The following is an 11,249-nucleotide window of genomic DNA, read 5'->3' on the forward strand; positions in this document are numbered from 1 at the left end:
CACGTATTGTAAAAATTATAGAAATCAAAATGAATTAAAAGATATATATGTTTAATGTATAATTAATATGAGAGAGAAACGGGAAAAAAGAGTAGGAAATTAACAAAAGAATTACACGTGGCAATATAAACTTTATTTATTATACAGTATAGATACAATAATTCATGATTCATGTTGTTCTCTATTTGATAATATTTAATTTTATTATTTTGAACATGAATATTCATAGACAAGTTACAAAAACAAAGATGACTACGTACACCTACAAACAAATGGATAAAATCTCCCACAGATTCTTACAAGTCAATGGGCTAAAGCTTCACGTCGCTGAGCTCGGCTCCGAGTCATCGCCAGCCGTTATTTTCCTTCACGGGTTCACGGAGATATGGTACACTTGGCGCCACCAGATGATCGCTGTCGCAAACGCTGGTTTCAGAGCCATTGCCCCCGATTACAGAGGTTTCGGACTGTCCGACCCTCCAGCAGAACCCAAGAAAGATTTGTACGATGACTTTGTCAATGATATTGTTTCTATTCTTGAATATCTCAACATTCCTAATGTACGTGCTTTCGACTAATAGTTTGTGAATTGTGATTATGAGGGATGGTTTGGTGGAAGATCACTGTTTTTATTATATTTTAATCGATTCAAAATGAACATAAATGAACGGACATAAACAAACGAATATAAACAAAGAAAACGAACATGTTGCTGTTTGTTCGTTTGTTAATTGACTACCCTGGCTTGGTTCTAAAAGTCAATTGGATATATGGGTTCAAATGTATATCTAAAGTGAACGTAAATAAGCGTACGTAAATGAACGAGCATAAATGAATGTTCTTGAACAAGTATATGTTCATGTTCACTTGTTTAATTAAAGCAACATATTTACTCATGCTTGTTCATTTATTAAATACACAACTATAATCAAACTTTCTCACTGAACGTTCGATTCATTTACCATTTTAAGTTTATTTTCCAATAGTTCAATCGAGCTTATTTAACATTGATTAAATTTGCCTGAACATTCCTAGGTTTTTGTGGTTGCTAAAGATTTTGGAGCATGGGTTGCCTACTCATTCGTCCTACTTCACCAAGAGAAAATTGAAGGAATTGTAACAATTGGCATGGCATTTATGCCACCAGCTGCCTACAAGCCTCATTTTGCCCTCCCTAAGGGCTTCTATGTTCTAAGGTGGCAGGTACACAGTTGGTTTACATATTATGTTTATTGTTTATATTTAAGGGTGTGCGTGGTGCGGTTTTGGGCTAAAACAGAACCAAAAACCAAAACTTCGGTTTTTGAAATTTTAAAACCGTTTGGTTTCGGTTTTTTCGGTTCCGGTTTTCGATTTTTGTTTTCGTTTTGGTTTCGGTTCGGTTTCGGTTTTTTCCATTTGAGCTATGAAAACTTTAGGCAAAAAAAAAATAGTTTATCGAAAATAATGAATCTAGGTAGAAATAATTTTGTTAATTTTTAACTAATAGACTAATATACATTTGGCCAAAAATATTTGAGCTACATTATATTAAATCCTTATAACTTAAAATACAAATCTAGAATTTCGGTTTGGTTCGGTTGTTTTTTCAGTTTTTATTACATGCAAAACTAAAACCAAACCGTCAGCTCGGTTTTTACAAAAACATAAAACCAAACCGTCGATTTTTGTTTCGGTTCGGTTTTTTCGGTTTGGATTTTTCGGTTTTTCGGGTTTGGATCGGTTTTTTTCGGTTTCTTGCACCCCTATTTATATGTATTAAAAGCACCATTAAAAATATACTTTAAATTGTTACCATCTAGCAAATACTCGTGAAATTGTTATTACAATTTTCATTAGGAACCCGGAAGAGCTGAAGCTGATTTTGGCCGTTTCGATGTTAAAACCGTGGTGAGAAACGTCTACATCTTGTTTTCTGGAAGTGAAATGCCGATAGCCGATGAAAACGAAGAGATAATGGATTTGGTCAAACCGTCGACTCCTCTACCCTCTTGGTTTACTGAGGAGGATCTTGCAACTTATGTTGCTTTATATGAGAAGTCTGGATTTCAAACTGCCCTCCAAGTATATAGGTAACTTATTGAAATCTTAAAATTTTCCAAATTAGATTGACTTTGGTCAAACATTTTATTTTGTCTTACTTTTGATCTATATGCAGATCAACTAGATTGAACCTTGGACCCGCGGAACAAGTTCCTATAGTGAAAGCTCCAACAAGTAGATGAGTATATAAGGACCGGGGAGGTGAAGAAGTATGTACCGAATCTAGAAACCGTATATGTGTCGAATGGATGTCATTTCGTTCACGAGCAATTCCCTGACCGAGTTAATCAACTTATCATCACTTTCCTTAATGACACCAAGCATGGGTTGGCATGTTAATTGTTAGTTCATATCCTTAATTACATAAAAGGATTATTAGATTAGAGTTGGTACAATAAAAATGTGTGTTTGATTGTTAATATAAAGGGATAACTCGATCCCATATCGAAAAGAAGAAGAAAGTGGATCTGTGTACCCAAAAAAACAAAGATATTTATATGCACATTATACTATTAAACAAAAAATAAAATAAAAATACATCTAATATTGTTTCATATAACAAACTAGTTTTTATCCCCCCGTATTACGGGATGTGTTTTATATTGTTTGTTTTAATATTTATTTATTTTTTGAATTTATATGTTTTTATTGTATGGAAGTTAATAATGATAAATTGTTTTACAAATAAATAAGATGTTATAACACGGTTTAAAAGCTATATGGTTTTGATGAGACCAAGACCCGTTTATTATCAACGGTTTCCATGGTTTGACATAGGAGTATATGTTAATGTATTGAGTGTCAATCGTGTTAGGTTGGTAGATAAATCGTTGATTCGTGTAAAAACATCAACCTAAATATGCACACTTGAAAGCGTTAGCCCGAACACAACTCATTTAGCTAATTTGATCTAAATGCCTTGGTGGGTGGTAATCAAGTTAAAAACATGTTAATTGGATTGGTGGATCAACCCGAACACGATTCTTTTATTAAATATGATAGCTTGACAAGCTATAACGTAATCATTTTCGTGGCATGTTCACTTTTTTTTAACAACGAAAAAACACGCTCCCTTGAATCTACTCCTAAAATTCATATAACGCTAGATGCCATCCTCACGTGTTCGTGTCATATTGTCATGTAGGAGGAAATCATGACCGATTTTCGTAACTTAAATTATAGTTTATACAACATATATATTTTTGTAGTATTGCATTTATAATGGTTGATGATAACTATTGACTTAAAACAGTACATCTTATTGTGATCTACAACCACCATAATAATTACACTTTTATAGTTTTATTGTCCTTTTCAAGTTTTCAACCTTGGTTCGGTGATAAAGACTTTTGGGTTTTAGGAAACGAATCTTAAAGCTAAGCATTCACAACCCATTAACTATCCATATTTCTATAACTAAATTAGAAAAACATTAGATATCTCTTTCTTGTTTAATTAAATAATGTGTTATTATACATTTATCATTACAGTTATTTCTTCCCTATTCACAACTAATTCAACAAATACTATAAAATAAACGGGGAAAACAAATATTCTTAAATTTACAAATAATCACTATTTTTTTTCTCTCTTTTCTACTTAAAGCCATTTAAAACCCTACCCTATAATTTGCAAAGATCACTCACAAATATTTAGAGGATAAGTTGAGAATGCTCTTAGTTCAAATCATATCACGAGATATATTATTTCTTATGTAGTTTATGAGCAGTAGATGAGTGTTTTAAAAAATAAAAAATAAATAAAATTTACACTTTCATTAAACTTTATGCAGCTTGTCAAACTCATTGAAAATTTTTGAAATATATTTTCCCATGTTTGAAAAGTCAACAACTAAACACATATTATTGTACATCTTCATGTGTGTATAAATAGAGTGTGTAACACACTTATTTAATCATCCTTCTTTCATAAAACCAATTCAGTCAAAATGTTTTCAAAAAGATTTCTTCTTGTGTTTGCTGTTGTTCTTCTTATCACTTCTGAATTCACTGCTAAGGCTTCCAACGATGAGAGTGAGTACATAATTTCAAAGAAAAGTAACTAACATTTAGAAACTAATATAAGTTGTCTTATAAGTCCATCTTCACAAACTATTCACATATTTTTACAATTGTTTATATGGTGGCAATAATATTTAATTTCATGAATGATATATATGCAGGTGCTCTTGGAGTTGGAAGATTTATCAATCGTAGGCCTAAACAGTGGGGTCCTGCTTATCCCAATCCACCTTTTCCTCCTCAAGGTGGCTACGGTCTTCCTAGACCGGTACCTTGTTGCGCTAATCAAGCCGAAACAACTGCAAACAAGCAAGCTAATGAGGCACAAACTCACAACTGAGAGAAATTATCATGATCTAGCTAGCTATGCACAATTAAAGAAAGTTTATCACTTCCATGTGTGCCCATGTACTTGTTTTCATGTGTTGGTAGAAATAAAAATACATACATAAAACATACTACTCTAATCTAATTGGCCAGATGATCCATCGAACAAAACTGATGTTCACGACCTTTGATCTTCCCTTCTTTTCCTTTTTTAAACGGCGGATGAAATTTTATTAAAGACAAAGGCCCTAGCAAGATGCTAAGTACCAAAAAACCGGAACATATTACAAAATATTGGTAAAGCTGAAGCCAAGGCCCCCGGTAGATGCAGTTCCTAAATGTATATGCTTTAGTCATCTATAGCAGTAAAATTACAAGCAAAATTCTGTGCTTCTTTAACAGAATATCCTTAAAACCTTGGAGTTTTACACCATGCCAAAATTTGTTGCTAGTTACCAGTTGCAAAACCGCATCTGATTAGACTGTGATCCTTAGTCACATACACAATAATGACAAGATAATGAAGTGCAAGGATGATTAAAGAAGGATCAAAGTGCTACAACATAAACAATGTTGTGAATCAAGAGATCAAGATTAAAATATATAATACAAAACTAACATAACAAAGATTTACAAAGTAAGGAATTTTATAAACTTGAAATTCAAACAGTACTTGGATGAACATTCTTACTTAGAGCGTGTCTTCCATCTAAATCAAGTTAGAAGGCTCAACTATGTTATAAATTTCTAAGTCAAATACATAGAAGAATGTATAGTGATTTGGGATGGACAAATTATATAGTACATAACCCATTTTGGTAAAAACCTTTAATAGAGGTTGCAAGGTTAAAGGCTATGGGTTGTATTATATAAAGGCTTGATAAATGATCGACTGCGTGGATTGACCGTTAGTTCACCAGATGCACAAACATTGTGCTTGTGTTTTGGAATGTAACTTGATGTCTTGTGTAACCTTCAACCTCACCTATTTTGCTCTAACTAATACACATCCATAATAACTAAATATCTCTCTAGATTCTAACACATATATATCAAGCAACAATTGAAGAAGAAGAAGAGATCAAGATGAAAGAGGAGCAAAGAGAGGAGCAAGTGCTCCTTTTTTTAATAATTAACTTTCAAATTGGATGCTAAGTGAAATCATAGAGAATTCATACCAATTTTTGTTAGTTGGATGAGGACCACTTTCCAGTAAATATGGCGCGTCATCTGGATGAAAATAGCTAAGTGATCAGTAAAAGACCAATATTTGGTAGAAAACTAGAAGGGAGGGGTTGAGTGAATAGGTGGTTTTCCTAAATTTTAAATTGTTTAAGTTTAAAGATTCTAATGTCTTTGTTAAACTCTTTTTACAACTTAATAATAATAGACGTAATAAGTATAGAGTTTAAGGGATATAGACGACACAAATGATTTATAGTGGTTCAAGTGAATGTTGATTAATCTATCATAGTCCTCTTATCAATCCTTTGGTTTAGACTTTTCTTCATTAGCCGTTTCCCTAAAAGGTACATTTAAAGTCATTTTGTAAATATGCACACCTCCCTTTAACAAAAAAAAAAAAGTTTATATCTTCTCAATTTCTCATAATTGTTTAAATGGCTTCTTTACATGTAAAGTAAGTCAATGATGCAAAGATCAATATGATATCTGGTCAGAAAGAACGACACTAGTATTTGCAAACAACCAGATATCTAAAATCACACTTTGACTAGAAATATCTCTTCTCAAAATGCTTACTAAAAGTCAGTTGTGCTTATTGACTTTCAACTTTCAAACATTCATACATTCATAACATAATTAAATAAATTAATAACACATACGTACTACACAATGTACAAAGAAAGTTATTGTTATTTTCAAAAGCATAATTTATGTTTTATTACTAAAAAAGTTAATACAAAAAAAAATGGTTTAAGGTGTTTGAAAGGAGTGGCGCTCAAAGATGGGGGTTATGAGGTAATTCAGGTAGTCGATGAAAAAAATAAAGTGATTGTACAACGATCGGTGGAGTTACAAATTATTTGAAAGGAACGCCTCTTTCGGTTTAATAGAAAAGTTTTTTTTTTTTTAAAATATGATATCCATTACACATTTCAGCCTTTTTGAGAGAAATATGATGCATTTAATTCGACGCATCACAACTGCAATTTGATATCTATAGGCTTCCACTTTAACTACATACAAAGACCAAGACTTGCATCTATCTGCTTAGTTTTCAGTGCATGCATCTAGTCGTTCGCAAATTCCGGAGCCGTCCTTTCTGACTAGACGTCCAGACATCATCATATCGATCTTAGCATCATCACTGACTTGAATTTGAGCAAAGCTTTACTAGTGTTGTCGGGTTGAACACTAGTTGTGTAAATGAGCAGAGATCGGATCGATAAAAAGCTCACATCGGTTGTGGAGGAGGGCGGAATCTTCTTTATAAGCAGGTGGATTGATACTTTCCTCATCATACCGCGTTTTAGGCGCTTAATGGTAATGCATGAGAGAAGAACTTCACATTTAAGCGTGCTTAGGTGAGAGTAGTATAAGGATGAGTGACCTCATTGGAAGTCTCTACCTGAGCAACCAAAAGCTAATCCATGAGTCGTGGTGGTACGTCCCGGCCAAAGCGGATAATATTATAGTGCGATGGTAGGTGGGTTGTTACAGTATATCGTCACTGTTTTCTGCATTGACATGTTAAACTTTTAATTTAGTGTCGGTATCGTAACAAACTTAACACATAACAATTACACGTGCGTTAATGTATCTTCGTAACGCGACGGGTACAAATATATATTTAGATTTAACAATTTTGTAATAACTTTTGACCTGATAAATTTATGGGGAAAATTCCCAAAATAAGCGTTTATGAAAACGTTTTTCAGGTTTTATGTGTCATTTGCAAGAAATTCTCAAAATAGGTATTGTAAACTAGTCGTGACGAGTAGTTTATGATTACACACGAGTAGTTTTTAGAACAGTTGAAACTTGCCACGTGCCCTTAAACTAACCGTAACGAGCAGGTTCACTAATCATTTACTCGTCACGACTAAATAAGTTTCATGCCTCGTAATCAATGTCCACGAGTAATTCATAAGTCCTTCAGTCGCGACGACTAGTTTACCTAGTTTACATTCCCTACACGAGTAGTTTATTAGTAGTTAACTCGCCGCAACTAGTTTAACCTTAGAATCTACTCGTCGCGACTAAAGAACTTATGAATTACTCGCGAGCGTTGATTACGCGGCATAAACTTATTTAGTCGTGACGAGCGAATGGTTAGTAAATCTGCTCGTTATGGTAAGTTTAAAGACACGTGTCAAGTTTTAATTGGTTATACAAACTACTCGTCACGACTAAATTATAATACCTATTTTGATAATTTCTTGCAAATGATACTTAAAACCTGAAAAACGTTTTCATAAACGCTTATTTTGGGAATTTTCACTGAATTTATGTGGTTTAAAAAGGATGCTCATCTTATTAGTTATATAAAAGCAAAGTCAAAAGTACTTATGGTTTTTACTTTTTGGCATGTCCTTAAAGCCAGAAAAGTATATATGGTTAAGACTTTTGAGATGTTAAGTTGCATCCTTACAAATCTACTCTATGACTTTAGGCTAGCATTTTTTTTCAAAATGTTGTCTTAATTTGAATTCTGAACTTTAGATATGTACAAGTCACAATCAATCTTCCGACATTTTAAACTACATAAACTAATTAATTAACAAACTTCAAGAATTTGTAAATTCAACAAATAGCCTACATGTTAAAATTAATTACAAAATCAGTTCTTAAAATTAAGAGCATTCTCAACCCATTCTCTATATTAATGTGAGGAGAATTTATAAATTATAAGGTGAGGTTTTGAGTGGTTGTGACTTGTGAGTATAAATTATAGGGTGGAGAGTGAAAAGGTAGTGATCTTTTGTAAATTTTGGGAAACTTTGTTTGTCTCTATTTATTTTTTAATATTTGTTGAATTGGTTGTGAGTAGAAGAAGGAGAAAACTGTAATAATAAAGGTATAAAGTAATATTATTTAATTGAACAGGAGAGAGAAATATAGTGTTTTGTAGTGTAATTATAAGAATGGAGATAGAGATCTGGATGAAAATGCTCTGACACTAAGAAAAACAAAGAGAACGAAGTTTAAAAGTTGAAACATGTTGAAATGGAAAGTGAGTCAATCCAATTCAGAATTTCCAAGACAGAGATGGTTTGAAAAGGTGATAGATCAAGCCAAATAGAAAGAGCAAGCCACATCCTTGAAACGGTCTCGAATGTACCAATATTCCTCCGAAGTGGCACATACAAGGCATATAACCGATCGCCAAAACTATTTAGCAACCTCTATGACTCAATTCATGTAGGTGTGTAGCAGTGTAGGTATGTTGTCAACTCAAATGGAAAGCTTCGCCAAACCATTTGACAACCACTCATGCAAAAGTCGTATAACAAAGCAAGATACCGCTAACCATTTAACTACTCTCTTCTTTTAAACTTTTACTTAAAATCTAAAATTGCGAAACAATTTGATGATCACTCCAACCTCATACTGACCCAGTACCTTAGTGGTATCCAAATGATTTGACGATCACTCTATATGTTTTAACATGATAAGATTTTGCTTTCTTATGGTACATGAGGAATATGTAGTTTTTATTTAACATGTCTTTTTTTACAAAATCTACTCTATTATATGATTATATTATATGATCTATATTAAAGGGTAAAGTTAAAATACAAAAGAAGACAAAAATGAGAAGTGTGAGAATTGTTTGTAGCCACACAAAAAACCCCTCAACAAAAATTCAAAAAAAAAAAATCATAACTCAATATAAATAAGAAACGAAAAAAATTAAAAAACCAAAATGTTTCCCCCGTCATTCCCGTTAAAAAAACGACGAAAAGACACAATGTCACACAATGTCGAAAATGAACAAACAACACAATGATAAATCAAAAAAGACACAATAGGTCGCAACATTTAACACAGTGTCGAACAAAATATAACACAATGTTGATTAATATAACACAATATCAAGGAAAAAAAGACACAATCAATGACGAAAATAAACACAAAACACAATGATAAATAAAAAGACACAATGATGAAGACGACGAATACAATTTTGTGTTTTTACATTTATCATTTTTTTAATTAAATTTTGAGTTATGATTTTTTTAATTAATTTTTCATTATTTTTTTAGAGTTTATCTTTCTCACTGTTACCCCATCTTATAGAATAACTTGTCCTCTATATTAAATACTAATAACAAGAATTAGAAACTTACTCTACGGTGACCATTTTAAAAGCAATTGATTCAACATAAATGAAAGGTGTTTACTTCATCTATTTAATAAGTTGTTGAATTTATTTTATTTTTCAATTTGGATTACCTTTTACTTATTTTGTGTTCCCTTTATTTCTGCATATCGTACTTTTAACTAATTCACATATGAACTTAATCAATTAACTAAACATATTATTTTTTGGATGTTACCCTTTGTTAATTTGGTATCATGTTGGAGCACGCTAATTTGGTGAGCGAGTTTGGACATTACATAATAAACACAACAAAAACATGTTTCGACACCCTTTTAGTTATTTTATGATTATACTTTTTGATTTTCTCTTTAGGTTAATATCGATTACGCCAAAACGTGAGGCTTCTATCTTACTACTTATTATATACAATTATACACACAAGCAGTCAAACCAAATTAAGAAAAAAAGAATAATAAAATAATGTATCACAACAAAGTTCAACACAAAATAGGTTAATATTGATTTGCACACCCATGACCTAGTGGTGTTTGTTCTTTCATATAGGTGGGATGGTTTTCTTTTTTTCTTTATTTTTTTCTCTCTCTATTACCAAAATAAGATGTAGAGAAATTTTATTTATTAAAATAGGTTCAGTGAAAAATATTTACTATAGTAAGTTTTTTTATTTTTTTTTCATTTATTTTCTTATGGCTGCATAGTTACCACCAAACTCCTTCCCTACCAGAGTGGTCGCCGATTAATCAAAGCAACCAATTAAATTCTATCTGTGAACCAAATAAGTGTCCGATCAACGCTTTTGATCTTCATATCGTGTAAAACACATGTAGACTTTTCAAACAAAATTTAACTCGCGCACAACTCCTAAGTTATCAATAACACAAAGTTTTTATTGAAATATGATTTATTCCACGTTTGCGGCTTTTTGACATGTAACTCCACTTAGAAATATGACGCATTAAAATTGAAATAAAAAAAAAAAGTCAGAAACCACATTTTAACATATTCAAACTCGACTTGCGTCATTCATATCTTTGAAGCTTCCACTTTAACTACATGTGAAGACCAAGACCCACATCTACTTAACTTTTAATGCATGCATATCTAGTCGAGTTGTCGTTTGCAAATCCAGTGCCATCCTTTCTGACCAGACATCATATTGATTCTACCATCACCGACTGAAGTCCTGGGATGGGCAAGAGGCCTACATTTTTATTTTCTTAATAACGTGTTACTAAAAGGTTAATAATATACCATACAGACAAATAATGTTTAAAATTAAATGACGTGAGGTTAACTTGTACACGTTTTATATCAAGAAACTAGTTAAACAGTTTTGAGAAGAGATTAATCTGTCAAAGTGCAATGCCGGTCCCTTGTTTTCAAATAATACCGCATTAAAAAAATTTAATACTCTTTTTAAACGGCGATTTTCTTATATGTATTCTACTGCACTTTCTAAATTTGAAGAGTCTTGTTGTCTTACTCTGACCAGATTATGTTAATTGTTTTAACCGGGCCCACGTTGATTTTCAGAGTGTGGGCGTTTCGGA

At 32.2% G+C, this 11,249-nt stretch overlaps 1 pseudogene; it reads left to right on the forward strand.

Moving 5' to 3' along the window:
- The first annotated feature begins 262 nt into the window (after positions 1 to 262).
- Positions 263 to 2,527, forward strand: LOC143584800 (epoxide hydrolase 3-like; annotated as a pseudogene).
- The last annotated feature ends 8,722 nt before the right edge of the window (positions 2,528 to 11,249 follow it).

Source organism: Bidens hawaiensis, unplaced genomic scaffold, assembly GCF_021521415.1.
Source record: "Bidens hawaiensis isolate Kalapana, Puna unplaced genomic scaffold, B.hawaiensis_p1.1 tig00033363_1, whole genome shotgun sequence".
Classification (NCBI taxonomy): Eukaryota; Viridiplantae; Streptophyta; class Magnoliopsida; order Asterales; family Asteraceae; genus Bidens; species Bidens hawaiensis.